Raw genomic sequence first — 14,214 nt, 5'->3', positions numbered from 1 at the left:
ATCTGGAACCTTGGACCAAGACCTTTTAGTTCTACTACTATCTTTAAATCTGGAATGTTACATTTTCATGGCAGTTTAGGTTTACTCTTTGGCCAACAGGTAATTAAGAGGAAAAAAATGTTTTTAAATTTTCTAAATGACTTGATTTTATATATAATGCTTATTCTTTTGTTGATATTCAGAAAGTATGACTTTTAAAAAGTTGCCTGAACAACAGAAAAAATATATTTTTAAAAAAGAAAAAAAGGAACAAAAATATAGAGTAAGGCAAGCGGGATCCGGAGTTCACTTTGGGTATTATGTCAGCAACATCCAAACAACATACAAATGGATTACCTGCACATATATTTCTACAAAGAATGATGTAATCTTATAATATCTGTGTTTTGTCATCACTTTTGAGATTAAACTCCACTCTGCTTTAATGACCATTGTATGATCCCGGTCCTTGTATTTAACAAATGTGCTAGAAAATTATCACATTAAATCATGTAGTAATTATTATTAGAAATGAATGACAATCTGTTGAAGTGATTATTGAGTTTTACTAATGATTCTGGTGAGGATCAGAAGAGGATAATGACAGGCAAGCAAATGACATTTAAGAAAATGTTTATGTGCAGAATGTCTTAAGAATGTCTTTCACTTCCTCCCCAGACTTTTTTAGGGTGACCATCAACAAGGCAGTTATTTCATTTCTCTATACTGACATCTAAGTTTATGGAAGTGGAAGTGGTTGACATGTGCAGGGCCAGAATCAGCCAGAGAGAAATGATGACTCACCACTTCCTTCCCTTGGGAGTTCACCCTGAGGTCATCAGCAGACCCTTCTATCAGTTTTGCTCTCTTGAAATCCTTACTTCTCACAGCTACTCTCCAGCATATCAAATAGGAAGGAAAGAACAGGAAATTTGACAAGGAATCCTTATTGCCACGATCCCTGCCTTGACTTGGTCATTGCTGAAACTCACATGGGTCCTAGAAGCTCAGGTTCTAGGTGTGGCCTCTCCTTGTGTACCAGAAGAGAAATGATGCATGATAGCTGCTCAGAGGCTGTTAAAACTCTAATTATGAAACTAGAGATTCTATTTCTAGTTCAATCGAAAGATGGTACAGTATAAGTGAATCATTTAAATTTATTAATGTGATATCTGCATATTGTTTTATATTTCTTGTGTTTGCTAGAAAAATAATTCATATCTAATAGAGGTCTTCAAATTGTTTGTTGACTGAAATTCCATATGTAAAAGCTATACAGCATTTTGAGTAATATAAATACTAGAAGAGTCGAGGAAATGCTGAGGAGGAAGGAATTTGGGGGGATGGAGGCCTTGGGAAGTCTGGATCCTTTAACAGAGCAAGATTCTACAGTGAAGGAAGGCATTGTCCCTGATTACAATGATTAGCCACTGTTAGAAGTTAGCTGTGAAAGCATTTTTCCTATATGTACACTGTAAGGATGTAAAAGATACCTTCCCTGGCTACATCCATGTGTAGTTGTTGGTTTCATTGCTCTTATTGCAATTCACGTGATTGACTGAATTCCCAGCAATAGGCAGTGGTTCCCTCCTGACACATTCCAGTCTGTAAAGCTGATTCATGACATCATCACTTAGATAATCCTGGCAGCCTGTAAGATTACATTTTGTTTCTTTGAACTTTACTATGTGGTGTAAGAGATATTAGAAATTCACATTCACAAACCACTTTTTCAGAAATTTCGGGAATTGTCTGGATGTTGTGATCATTGGAGTAGGTTGGAGAACACCACCAAATTCCCTACTCTATTCTAAAAGTATATTAATTACAGTCTGCTGTTCTGAGCAGTGTGGATCTTGATATGCCCAAAAAGTGAAACCAGCAGTTCCTATGACATCCACTTGTGTTACAACTTTTTCCTGATTTGAGAGATGAAAACTTTCTGAAGAGGCATTTATAGTAAGTCTCAATTAACCACCCTAATTATGAAAATAACTCTGAATTCTTATTGGGCTTTGGCATGCCATATGATATATGGGGGAGTAAGGTATTTAATTAGGATTTTGCTGATGATATTTAACTGCTAGTAAGAGTCATGTTTTCATGCACATGACAAGTAGTGGCAAAATGTAACATCTTAAAAATATCTTCAGTGACAGAGCAACATAATGCAGTTCAGAATTTCTTATGAAGTACAAGGGGCAAGAGGTGAGAGCACATGAACTATATTCACTTCTATTCTGTATTCTACATATTAAAATTAAATTAAAACATATAATGTGGCTTTTAGCCTCATCAATACATGCATAATGTTCTTTTACCATGTTTTTGTTGAGATTTATAACTGAGGTTCTAAAAGTCAAAGATTCATTCCAGAGAATAAAATTGAAGTTATGTCCATCAAAGTTCTCTGTTTAAGGTACAGAATATCATGAAGTAGAGTTATATAGTCAAAAGATTATGATCCCTTCTGCTTGTCAAGCCTGCTATTTTAACTTCTGTTATTTGCTCATTTCTTTTTCTTTATATGAATCACTTATTTAACCATCATCTTAATTAGTCCTGTCCAGAAGTCTCAGCATAAAAATTACTTTCACTAGTATATCTTCTTTGAGCAATAACAGAAGATCCTTTTGTTAAGTTCTGATATACACTTAATCATGTAACATCATGCCTAATTGTTACATGCCTGAGTTTTGATTGGCATAGCTGTGCCATTTATTATTCTATGTCCATACTTCCCACCATCCTACCACAGAAATGACCCTCTGAAATCTCAGTAAGTGATGGTTTACCTGTGAACATTCACTCTTGCATGAGCCTTCCTCAGGACAATTACTCTTTCTCTTGTCTCACTCATGAAAATTCATTTGGCCTTTGTGAAGCATTTACTTTGAGTTATTATTAAATCATTTCTCACTAGTATTAGTTATGAAAAATGTTATTCATTTATGAGTGAAAGGACACTTAAGGAATTAAAAGAAGGAGAAGAATTTGGACATATATTGCACATAATAACAGTAATAATATCCTCAATAATAATAATAATCCTCATCATAATGACGTACACTTTAGAAACTACAGTGCTGGGCTCTATTCCAGGTGTTTCTCACATATAAAAGCTTATTTAATCTTTACTTGACTACTCTGCCCCTGCTTCTCAAGCCAGGTACAAGTACCCTTCAAAAAGAAAATTCACTTAAAATGAAAAGTCCTATAAATAGATACACTGTGAAAGGCACTGGACACTGTCACCATTAGAATTGCATCCCACAGTTCAGGATGGCCTTTGATACCACACAGCTAATTCCTTGGTCCTTATATTCCCAGTGTATTAATAATGAGGAAAGCCACAAGAGAATTACAGTATTTAAGAAGCAGGAGAGCCAACGATACAGAAACTAATTATTTAAAATATTTCTGTACTAAGTGATGGCAAAGTGTAGATGCTTCATTGCCTTAATACGACCCTAAAAACTATCAAAAACTTTTAAGTTGTGTCTTATACATAAATTAAATGCTATACAACATATTTCACTAAAAGAATTATTTATTTTGCTAGTAAATGTAGATATATCTTTTCAATCATGTCATCATAACTTTTTTCCACTTCAAGATTTGTATTATTTTAAATGTCTTTTACTTTCTCCGTTGTAAATTATGTAAAGACATAGAACATTAACATGTTTTATTTTTAAGTTAAAATTTTACCTTGAAAGTTTTTTTTAGGTTTGATGCATGCTTCACCTATCAATAAGGCTTACAATAATAATTATTACATTTCAATAACTTACTTTTAAAAGCAATATGAATTTTATGAGAAATAGTTGTATTCAATTAAATCATAATTGTTTTCTTAACATATTATAGAGGTAACTAAATTGTCTTGCTGTTGCAGATCAAGGGCCGACCACAGAGGTCCACAGTGGTCCTCTCTCACTAGTTTTCAGACACATTGCTCCAAGTTGCAGGCCTGAGTTTATTAGAAGGGATAAGAAAAGGGAACGGGGACACTATCAAGGGAAGAGTGGCTCCTCTAAACTGTAGAAGGACGGCATGCCCCTCCTGCCTTCCAGTTTTATTTAGGGGTCCCAGGGAAGTTGTCAAAGGGTCACACTTAAGTCCACCCCTTGACTTTTGACTTGACAGCTGGATTGTATCGGACTCCCAAGTCCCCAAGAAGCACTGTAAAAATACAAGATAATTCTGGGCCACTTTGGCCCATGCTGGCCGATTCTAATGAGAACATGTTTTCTCAGATTTTGTAGTTAGGGGGAATCATTCTTATTCTGAGTTCTGGGATCTGGTCTGTGTGAGGGTCACAAAATTCCTCCTTCCAGGGTAATCTTTATTCTCCCTACCTTAGGGTGAGACTTTTTCAGTCCTGTATTTCTCCTGTATATCTCCAGATAACAGTTCACATCAAGAAAACAAAATGACATGACTGCTTTCTCTATTTCTATGAATAATGTCAATGGAATTTTAAAATTAATTCCATTAAATCTGTACAGCGCTTTTGGTAGGATGGCAAATTTGACAATATTTATTCTGCCTATCCAAGAACATGGGAGATTATTCCATCTTCTCAGGTCTTCTTCAATTTCCCTCTTTAGTGGTCTGTAGTTTTCATTTAGAGGTCTTTCATTTCTTTTGTTAGACTGATTTGCTCTGGCTAGGGTTTCAAGGATGAGATGGAATAAAAGTGGTAAAAGAGGGCATCCCAGTTTTGTTCTAGCTTTTAGAGGGAAGGCTTTCCCATGTGATATGCTGAAGAACAGCTGGGAGAACTAAGACTTCAGGAGAGCAAATCTGAAAGCAGCGTCTGGTGACAGCCTCAGAGTGAACTCCCAAGGGAAGAAAGTGGCCTCTGTGTGTCCTCAGCTCTCCCTGCCCCTGCACTTGTCAACCACTTCCACTTCCAGAAACTTAGAAATCAGTATAGAGAAATGAAATAGCTGCCTTGATGATCATCATCCGAAAGTTCTATACAGATTCAGTGCATTTCCCACTTAGGCATGAGACCAGAGATGCTGTGCCTAACAGAAGAAACAGTAAGCTTAAATCTCCATCATGTCAGCTTAGGAACTGAATTCCTTAAGAAAGCTCCTAAAGCACAAGAAGTAAAATCAAGACTCAAACTAAAAAGCTTCTTCACAGCAAAAGAAACAATGAAGAATATGAAGAGAAAGTCTACAGAATGGGAGAGAATCTTTTCACCTGCACATCATATAGAGCATTAATCTCCAGGATATATAAAGAATTTAACACCAAAAAACACCCAAATAAACCAATCAATAAATGGGCTAAGGAACTGAACAGACACTTCACAGAAGAAATATGATCAGTCAACAAACATGAAAATATGTTGAACAACTCCAGTTAATTAATCAGAGAAATTCAAATTAAAACTCCACTGAAATTTCATCTCACTCTAGTCAGAATGGCAACTATTAAGACTACAACTAACAGTAAATGTTGGCAAGGATGTTCAATATTGTTAAGGTCTGTAAACAAGTCAGGATGGTGCCTGGCATTTTGCCAGAGAAATGTTAGAGTTCATAAACAAGTCTGGATGGTGCCTGGCAAAATGCCAGAGGGAGTGGTTTGAGAAGTAACAAAAGCAAACCATTAATGTGGAGATTTCTTATTGGTTGACTGCTGTATCTAGTTTATGTAAATTAGATAAGCTGTGTGGAATGTATAAATACCGCTCCTGTCCTACAAACGGCTTCCACTCCTGCTGTATCAACGTACACAAGTTGTTTGTCACCCCCCAGCTATTTTGCTGCAGCCAGACTGCGGCACAATATGATCTTACCTTTGGGTTTGCCGTGGTAGGTGCCTTCTATCCCTAGGTTCCCCAGTGTTTTTAAGATTCAGTCATACATTGCTGGTGGGACTGCAAATTGGTGCAACTACTCTGGAAAGCAATATGGAAATTCCTCAGAAAACTTGGGATGGAACCACTATTTGACCCAGTTATCCCACTTCTTGCCATATACCTGAAGGACTTAAAATCAGTATACTCTAGTGATGTGGCCACTACAATGTTTATAGCAGCTCAATTCACAATAGCTAAGCTATGAAACCAACCTAGGTGCCTTCCAACAGATGAATGGATAAAGAAAATGTTGTACATATACACAATGGACTATTAGTCATAAAGAGAAATTAAATTATGACATTTGCAGGTAAATCTATGGAACTGGAGACTAATATGTCAAATGAAATAAACCAATCCTGAAAAACCAAAGGTTGGATATTTTTTTCTGATATGCATATGCTAACACATAATAGGGGATGGAATCGAAGTTCACTGTATTAGACAAAGGGAAATGAAGGACAAGGAAGGTGGGTGAGGGATGAGAATAGGAAAGAAAGTAGAATGAATTGTACATAACTTTCCTATGTTTATATATGAATACAGGATCAGTGTAACTCCACATCATGTACAACCACAAGAATGGGAAGTTATACTCCTTGCATGAATAATATTTCTAAATACATTCTACTGTTATGTACAACTAAAAAGAACAAATTTAAAAATAGGAAACAAAACTACTGACCAATATCCCTAATGAAATAGATGCAAAAATCCTTAAAAAATATTAACAAAATACATTAAGAAATGTATAAAAAAGATAGTACATTATAATCAAGTGGCTTTCATCCCAGGGATATGAGGCTGGTTCATTATACACAAATTAATAAATGTAGTTTCACCCATTTACATAAAATAAGAACAAGAATCATATGATTATCTTAATAGGTGCATAAAAGGCTTCTGATAAAATTCAACAGGCATTCATGTTAAAAACACTGGGGAACCTACCATGGCATTCTAAAGGCTATATGGCAAACCCAAAGGTAAGATCATATTGAACAGAGAAACTGAAACATTTTCTCTAAAACCAGGAACAAGACAAGGATGTTCACTGTCACAAATCGAATTCACTATAGCCCTTAAAACATTAGTTAAAGCATTCAGGCAAGAAAGGGAAATAAAAAGAGTACAAATAGGAAAAGAAGAAGTCAAATAATTTGTTTGTTGATGTCATGATCCTATATCAGGAAGACCTGAAAACACTCCACCAAAAGACTTCTAAAGCTGATAATGAATTCAGCAAGGTAACAGGATACAAGAGCAACATTCACATGTCAAGATTTTTCTATGCTACAACACTAATCATGCTGAGAAATAAACCCAGACGTCTATACCACTCACAATAACCAGAAAAGAAAAACAAAAATACTTGGGAGTTAATATAACTAAGGAGGTGAAAGATCTCCACAGTGAAAATTACAGAACACTGAAGGAAAAAAAAGTTGAAGAAGTCTTTAGAAAATGAAAAGACCTCCCATGTTCGTGGAGAGGCAGAATTAATAAAATGGCCACATTTTATTAATTGTATAATTGTAATTAATAAAATGGAAGAATTAATAAAATGGTCACATTACCAAAAGATTATAAAGATTGAATGCTGTCCCCACCAAAATACCAATGATACTCTTCACAGAACTAGAAAAAATAGTCCTAAAATTAATTCGAAAGAATAAGGGTCCGACGACAATGGCCAAAGCAATACTGAGCAAGAGAAGAGATGCAGAAGGCACCACAGTACCTTATCTCAAATTATACTACAGAGCTGTACTAACAAAAACCACGTTATTGGTATCAAGTCAACATGAAGACCAATGGAATAGAATGGAAGACATTGACAAATCTACACAAAGGTACCAAAAATGTATGTGGGAAAGACAGTTTTGTAACAAAATGGGAAAACTGGATATCCATAGGTAGAAGAATGAAAATAGATTCCTGTCTCTAACCCTGTATGAAAGTCAAATCAAATGAGTCAAGCTTTAGGAGCTAGAACAGAAACTTTGCAAGAAGAAAACAGAGTCAACTCCATCATATACATGCAGGCACTAACTTCCTTAACAAGACACCTAGAGCTCAAGAAATAAAACCAAGAGTCAATAAGTGGGATCCAACTAAACTAAAAAGGAAATGATTATAAGTGTGAAGAGAGAGCCTACAGAATGGGAGAAAAACAAAGTAACCCAATCAATAAATCTTCAATGAACTAAATAGACTTTCTTCAAAGAAGAAACAATATGGCCAATAAATATTTGAAAAAATGTTCAACATATCTAGCAATCAGGAAAATGCAAATCAAAACCACACTAAGATTTATCTCACTCCAGTCACAATAGTAATTATCAAAAATTTAAATAATAGTAAATGCTTGCAAGGATGTCCCAGGGAAAGGTTCATTCACACATTTTTGGTGGAATTGCAAATTAGTACAACCACTCTGGAAAGCAGTATGGACATTCCTTAAAAAACTAGGAATGAAGTCACCATATGACCCAGCTATCCCACTCATTGGAATTTATTCAAAAGAACTAAAATCAGAATACTATAGTAATACAGTCACACCAATGTTTACAGTAGCACAATTCACAATAGTCAAGTTATAGAAACAGCCCAGATGCCCATCAACAGATGAACAGATTAAGAAAATGTGGTGGATATACACAATGGAATATTACTCAGCCAAAAAGAAGAATGAAATTATGGCATTTGCCAGTAAATGGGTGGAACTGGAGAACATCATGCTGAGTTAAATAAGTCAAATTCAGAAAGTCAAAGATCAAATGTTTTCTTCCACTTGGGGAAACTAGAACAAAATAAGGGAGGAAATGAAGGAGATTGAATATCATGAAAATATATGGAAGATTTATATAAGGAGACTGAGGCGAAGGGAGGACAGACAGAAAAGCAGAAGAAATGTGGAATGAGTTTGACAAAATTCTGCTATGGGCATGTGTAAATATACCACAGTGAACTCCATCCTTATATATTTCCAACTCTGATGTACTAATCAAAAATGACTAAATAAATGAATGAAAGGAAGACCAGTGGAGTAAAGAGGATAGGAGGAAGGAGGAGGGTCAGGAAATGGGGAGGGCACCAGGGACTGAAGTGGAGTAAATCAAACTTTATGCATGTATGATTTTAAACCCAATTATAATGTATAAGTCTAATGTACTAATAAGAAAGCACAAAAGTAAATGCCAGGGAAAGCTTCTTTGAAAAGCCACAGTGTTTATCCCTTTATGATCACTGAACTATGTAACTAATCATTTCCTTTTGTTATGACCACCAGGATGCAATTTTATAAAGTGCAAAGGGAACTTGTTTCTGCTTATGTCCATTCCAATGTGCTCCCTCAAGGCAGCTTTCTAGTCTAAGTTGTCGTCCATTTTCTGCTTATCATACTTGAGCTTACTTCAAAGGCTTCATGGATGCTTAGTGATAATAAATACAGAAAAAGATACTATATGTGTGTTTATTTCTATGTATCTTATATAAAAGAATATTTCCTAAAGGAACTTGTACGCAATGCTCAGGGCCTGGAACAAGATGCCCAATAAACATTTGTTACTATGAATCAGTATTTTTATTTGTAAAAGGAGTGACCTTTTACATTTCTATTACTAAGAAAGCAAATGAAATGAGACCACATTATAGATACATAGATATACGTTTTTTTTCCTTAACTGATAAGACTTATAATCTAATTTTTGGTCTTATATTTTTCTGTACTTGAACTTTCTCAATATTATTTTTAATATAAGTTGCAACATGCAGTTCATTGTAAAAGTTAACTATGAAAATTCAATTATTTACAGAAAAATTACAAAAGGGAACCCAATATCTCTTTAGCAAACCACCCAGAGTTATAGAAAAATGTTATGTCCTGGGAATAAGAAACAAATATATTTCTTATTTTAAAAGTCAACACTTCAAAATATTATTTCGAACAAGCTTCTCCTTTACTTGTAGTAACTCCCTGCACAGTAAGTTTTTATCTAGACCTTATCAATATTTATCTTCGCACATTGGAAATAATCACCAGGTCTACCTTAACGAGCCTGCCCATAACACACTAAAGAACTGGAATCATTTTCACCACCAAACTGTTTTCTGAGAATATTCTGAATTCAGTTTGTATTTCATACTCACTTTTGAATGAAACTGCCAGTGGCTACAAATGTAATAATAACTTAGACTTTTCACTTGTGCCTGCAAGTGACCAACGGGCAACTAAATACAGGATAAAAAGTTTGGCATCTCTGCCTTTATTTTCTGTGTTCTTTGCTCTGAGTCAGTCACCTTAGATTCCAGTAATACCAAACTGATCAATAAAATTCTTGTGATGAGTGGAAATGGCCCCTGGGCAACAGCCACTTTCTTATCTCAGACAAGTCCAGTCTGACCAATCCTGAGATAATGACTGATCTGACCATGGTTTGACCAAGATATTTTGATTATGGCTCCCCATGTCTATATAATCCACAAGCTCATGCATTACCCCCAAAGACAGGGCTAGAAATGTTAGTCCCCTGTGTCTTCCAAGTGTAACTCTACTGATTATAAAGTTTCTATCTGGCTTTCCACCATTACTCTTTCCATTGGTTGGTAGGGCCAGACTTATTCTTTGTTGGGACACCCCCGCCCCCATCTCCAGAGTGTGGCCTCTGGCCTAGGACTCCAGAAGTACAAAAATCAAGTCTTTGCATTTAGTAGTGTGCTCTCTTCTAACAAAATGTGCATACAATACACACCCATCTTTCCTGCCACACACATTTACTCACTGGCCAAATTGCAGTTTAGGTGACTTAAAGAGCTTTTCCCAAACACCCTTTCCAGGCTGCCTCCTTCCTGAGTCTCCCTAACACCATCAGGGACCCCCATGAAAAACAGCACCCTTAAGAGTGTGTGAATAGAAGATCTGAAGGGGACAATGAGATATTCAGCACCCCTCCTGGCAAAAAGGATATATATTCCAAGAATCTTCACTGAGCCAGGTTCTCGCGTACTCGCTTTTTCAAACCAACTTGTGGACATCCAAAACCAGAGGCAGGGCTGGGAGTGTAGTTCAGTGGTAGAGCACTTGCCTAGCATGTAGGAGGTCCTTGGTCCAATCCCCAGTACTGCAACACCACCACCATCATCCCCCCTCCCCCCAAAAAAAAGGAAAAGAAAAAGAAAAAAGCATTAGGGCCGGATGCCTTCATGCCTTCCCCATAATAACTCTCAGGATAAATTACATAAAAGAATGAAGAATGAAACTGTTAGGGGATCCCCACAAAAGGCTAAAGGCAAACTCCCGGATCCCTTACCTTGTTCAGCATGATTTGTGCTTTCCTCCACCCCCACCTATGTTCTCTTAATAGCTGCAGCAACTCATTTGAACCACAAGCTGGGTTATACTGGACCTGGGTCCAATGGGACTGCAAATGCTCCTCGCTCAAGGTCTGTCTGCCCAGCACAAGGAAACATCCTATGAAAATGGATGCCAGTGAAAATTCCTAGACTCCACCGAGCCCATTCTTGCAACCTCTACTGGCTTTTTCCTTGTTCCAAGAGCCGGTCTGACCAGCACTCTGGGTCAGAGCTGTTTCTCCTTTCCGCCTCCAGCAGAGGCCCCAGTGCAGCCTCCTGTGCATCAGCGCTCACTTGATTCGCTTTCGGTTTTACCGACGTCTCCGGCATCATGCCTACCTTCTCCCTTCCCTCCTGCACTCCGGGGACACGGTCTGTGCGCACCCAGGTCACCGCCCGCAGCCGCGGCAGAGCCCTTCCCGGGAGGACCCCATCGGGCCGCCGCACTGCAGCCGGGCACTCGCCGCCAGGGGCCCCTGGGCAAGCTCCTGGCTGCTGGCTCAGGGCTGCGGACTGAGAGTCGAGCGGCGAGGAGGCGGCTTCACCCGGGGCTGCGGGGCCAGGGAGCGGATGGAGGCCACTCCCTTGAGGGCTGGCTTCCTTGGGTCGGCGAGGTAGAGGAATCCGAAGGGGTTGCATCGCCTGTCAGAATGCAATAAGCGGTCCGAGAGAGAGCCTGGGTCTTGGAGAAGAATGTCGCAGAGCACACAGGGACAACGCAAAAACTCCCTGTTTTTACAGAGGGAAATGAAAAACTCACCAAAAAAAATGGATACATGATTGCAACGGGGTGGGACAGCACAGCATGTGAAACTGATTCAACAGTCACATTTTTATTACATTTTACAGTGCGCATGCCTTCTCTTAAATTTCTTTACTTGGCTTCATAAAAGTCCTAAATGTTATTATGCTAATTTTCTAGAAAACAGAATTCAAGCTCAGGAGAGTTAACAGCTAGCCAACATCCCAAGACACCAAGACCCCTTGTCATGAACCACAGAGGCAATAAATAATTCAGCCTCCAGCAAAGACGAAACTCCTATGCAAATCATCTGACTCCAAATCTAGGGGACTCTGAGCTGCCACCTACATGGAGTAGCTGTCTACTGGAATATGTAGAACTGAGCCCAAGTAAGGGCTTCTCACTTTCGAGATAGCCTATATTCTCCTTCGAATGGGTGCCTGCCTTCCTAAGTAAACCTGTCTGTGCCTTTGTGTGGTTCACGCTGAAATTCTTTTGTGACACATATGCCAAGAACTCCGCTGACCCTGAGTTGAGGTCTGCCTCTCTTCTGGGAACCCCTCAGATCCCCTTCCAAGGACACCTCTTCTCTATGACAGAACTGTCACTTAAAGACATCTGGGACAGTGCAGAGCCTGGCAAAGGGCCAGGCCCTGATGACAGAGTTTTTGTTTGCTCATTAAATTTCGGCATTGTTTCTGACTGTGCAGCAGCCGGTGAGGCACACCCAAAGAAGCCGTTGCTTCACTCTGAGTGAAGCAGGGAAGCCAACACAGATCCTGAGAATTTCAAAACCAAAAGTCAATATTGGGTCTTAAGCACGAAGGGAAAATATATTTAAAAAAAAATCAGTGGTTAAAGTTCCTGTATTCATATATAATTATGCCATATTTAGAAGTCAACAAATTTAAAATCCAAAGTGCATTCTAATTCACAATAAGTGGAAGCATTCAAGTTAATCACTCAGTTGGGGTTGCAAGACTTTACTCCTCACCCTTTCATGTCAGCCATGTCCCAACAATTAACTCTGGAATCACAAGAATCTGCATAAGGTATTGTACCTTCCCATGCTGTACCTGCATCCCTCCCATATTTGGTGGGAGGTGGGCGGGCAGCACACTCCCTGTGTTTAACAGGGGTCTCTTTCACGTCTCAGGGCTTCACTTTATGTTCTGAATGTAACCTTCCTGCTGGGATACTGACAGCTTATATGTTAGCAGACTTTTTCTTTCTTTCTTTCTTCTACTCTCTCTTTCCTTCCCAAACTGCATACAAAACAAGATTTACATTCTTCCCATCCTAAGCTGTTATCTGCCCATTCTTTTACTGCCCACCTGAACAAAGAAACTACAGACCTGAAACTGGGAAAACAGCTCTCTGAAGGAAAAGGTTAACATTAATCACATCTACTGATAATATCTGTAAAACAGTCCCGTATTTCCCATTATAAAGCCCTCTGTTCCCCATAGCATCTGGAATGGCAGTCTGTGTGACATGACTCCTTTGCCTTTCTCCTTTGCCAGCGAAGCAATAAAACTTGTTTTTCCTTTTTCTCTAAACTTTTTCTCATTATTGAATCAGGACCAAGCTTTCAGTGTCACTTGGGGACACTATGAATTTCTCTCTTGAAAGGAAAAGGTGACCCCTTGCTCATCTTCCTGGTCAGTACAAGTTCAATGAATGTGAATGAGTTAGAATTCAGTACCTTGAACTCAAGTACTACATAGTTTGAGAAGTGGGGGGCCAATTAACTGTTGAAGAAGACTGTTCTTGTCCTAACTTCTTTGGGTGCTAGGATGGATGATAGGTGAGGGAAGCTAACTAGGGAAAAAGAAAATCATTCTTACCTCTCCTGATACATTGCACACATTGTATGTATTTATATATTTTTTTACTTAATTATTTGCTTGTGACAAACCTGCTAAACTCATAAGTTGAGATGACTATTTCCTGTTCATAAACTTTGTAAATTATCTATATATTTGAAAGGGGGAGTAGACTACATGAAAGAGAGATTTAATAATTAGCATTGAATCCAAAAATAATTTTTATTGGTTCTTTTTAGTTATACACGACTGTAGAGTTTATTTTGTGGAATAAAAGGATCTCATTTTTGTGGATGTACATGCTGGTGAGATTCCTTGTGGTGTATGCATATATGTACATAGGAAAATTATGTTAGATTCATTTCACTGTCTGTTTTTCTATCCCTACTACCTTCCTTTTATTCCCTTTTGTCTAATTTACTGCACTTCTA

The 14,214-nt window shown here is 37.9% G+C and overlaps 1 protein-coding gene across 6 annotated transcripts in view; it reads right to left on the bottom strand.

Annotated features, from left to right (window-relative positions):
- LOC101960141 (broad substrate specificity ATP-binding cassette transporter ABCG2-like) overlaps window positions 1–11,779 on the bottom strand; it is a 53,976-nt gene extending 42,197 nt beyond the window's left edge. For 2 of the 6 annotated variants that reach the window (XM_078021941.1, XM_078021938.1), the window contains exon 1: window positions 11,555–11,778. The gene's annotated coding sequence lies outside the window, so the exon portion shown is untranslated. Of the gene's footprint in view, window positions 1–5,797; window positions 5,900–11,172; window positions 11,502–11,554 lie in introns of those variants that run through there. The other 4 variants (XM_078021939.1, XM_078021940.1, XR_013426083.1 and 1 more) reach the window with 4 other exon arrangements.
- Between the last annotated feature and the right edge of the window lie 2,435 nt (window positions 11,780–14,214).

The sequence above is a fragment of the Ictidomys tridecemlineatus genome, chromosome 9 (assembly GCF_052094955.1).
Source record: "Ictidomys tridecemlineatus isolate mIctTri1 chromosome 9, mIctTri1.hap1, whole genome shotgun sequence".
In the NCBI taxonomy this organism is placed as follows: domain Eukaryota; kingdom Metazoa; phylum Chordata; class Mammalia; order Rodentia; family Sciuridae; genus Ictidomys; species Ictidomys tridecemlineatus.
This window is presented reverse-complemented; position numbering and strand designations above follow the sequence as displayed.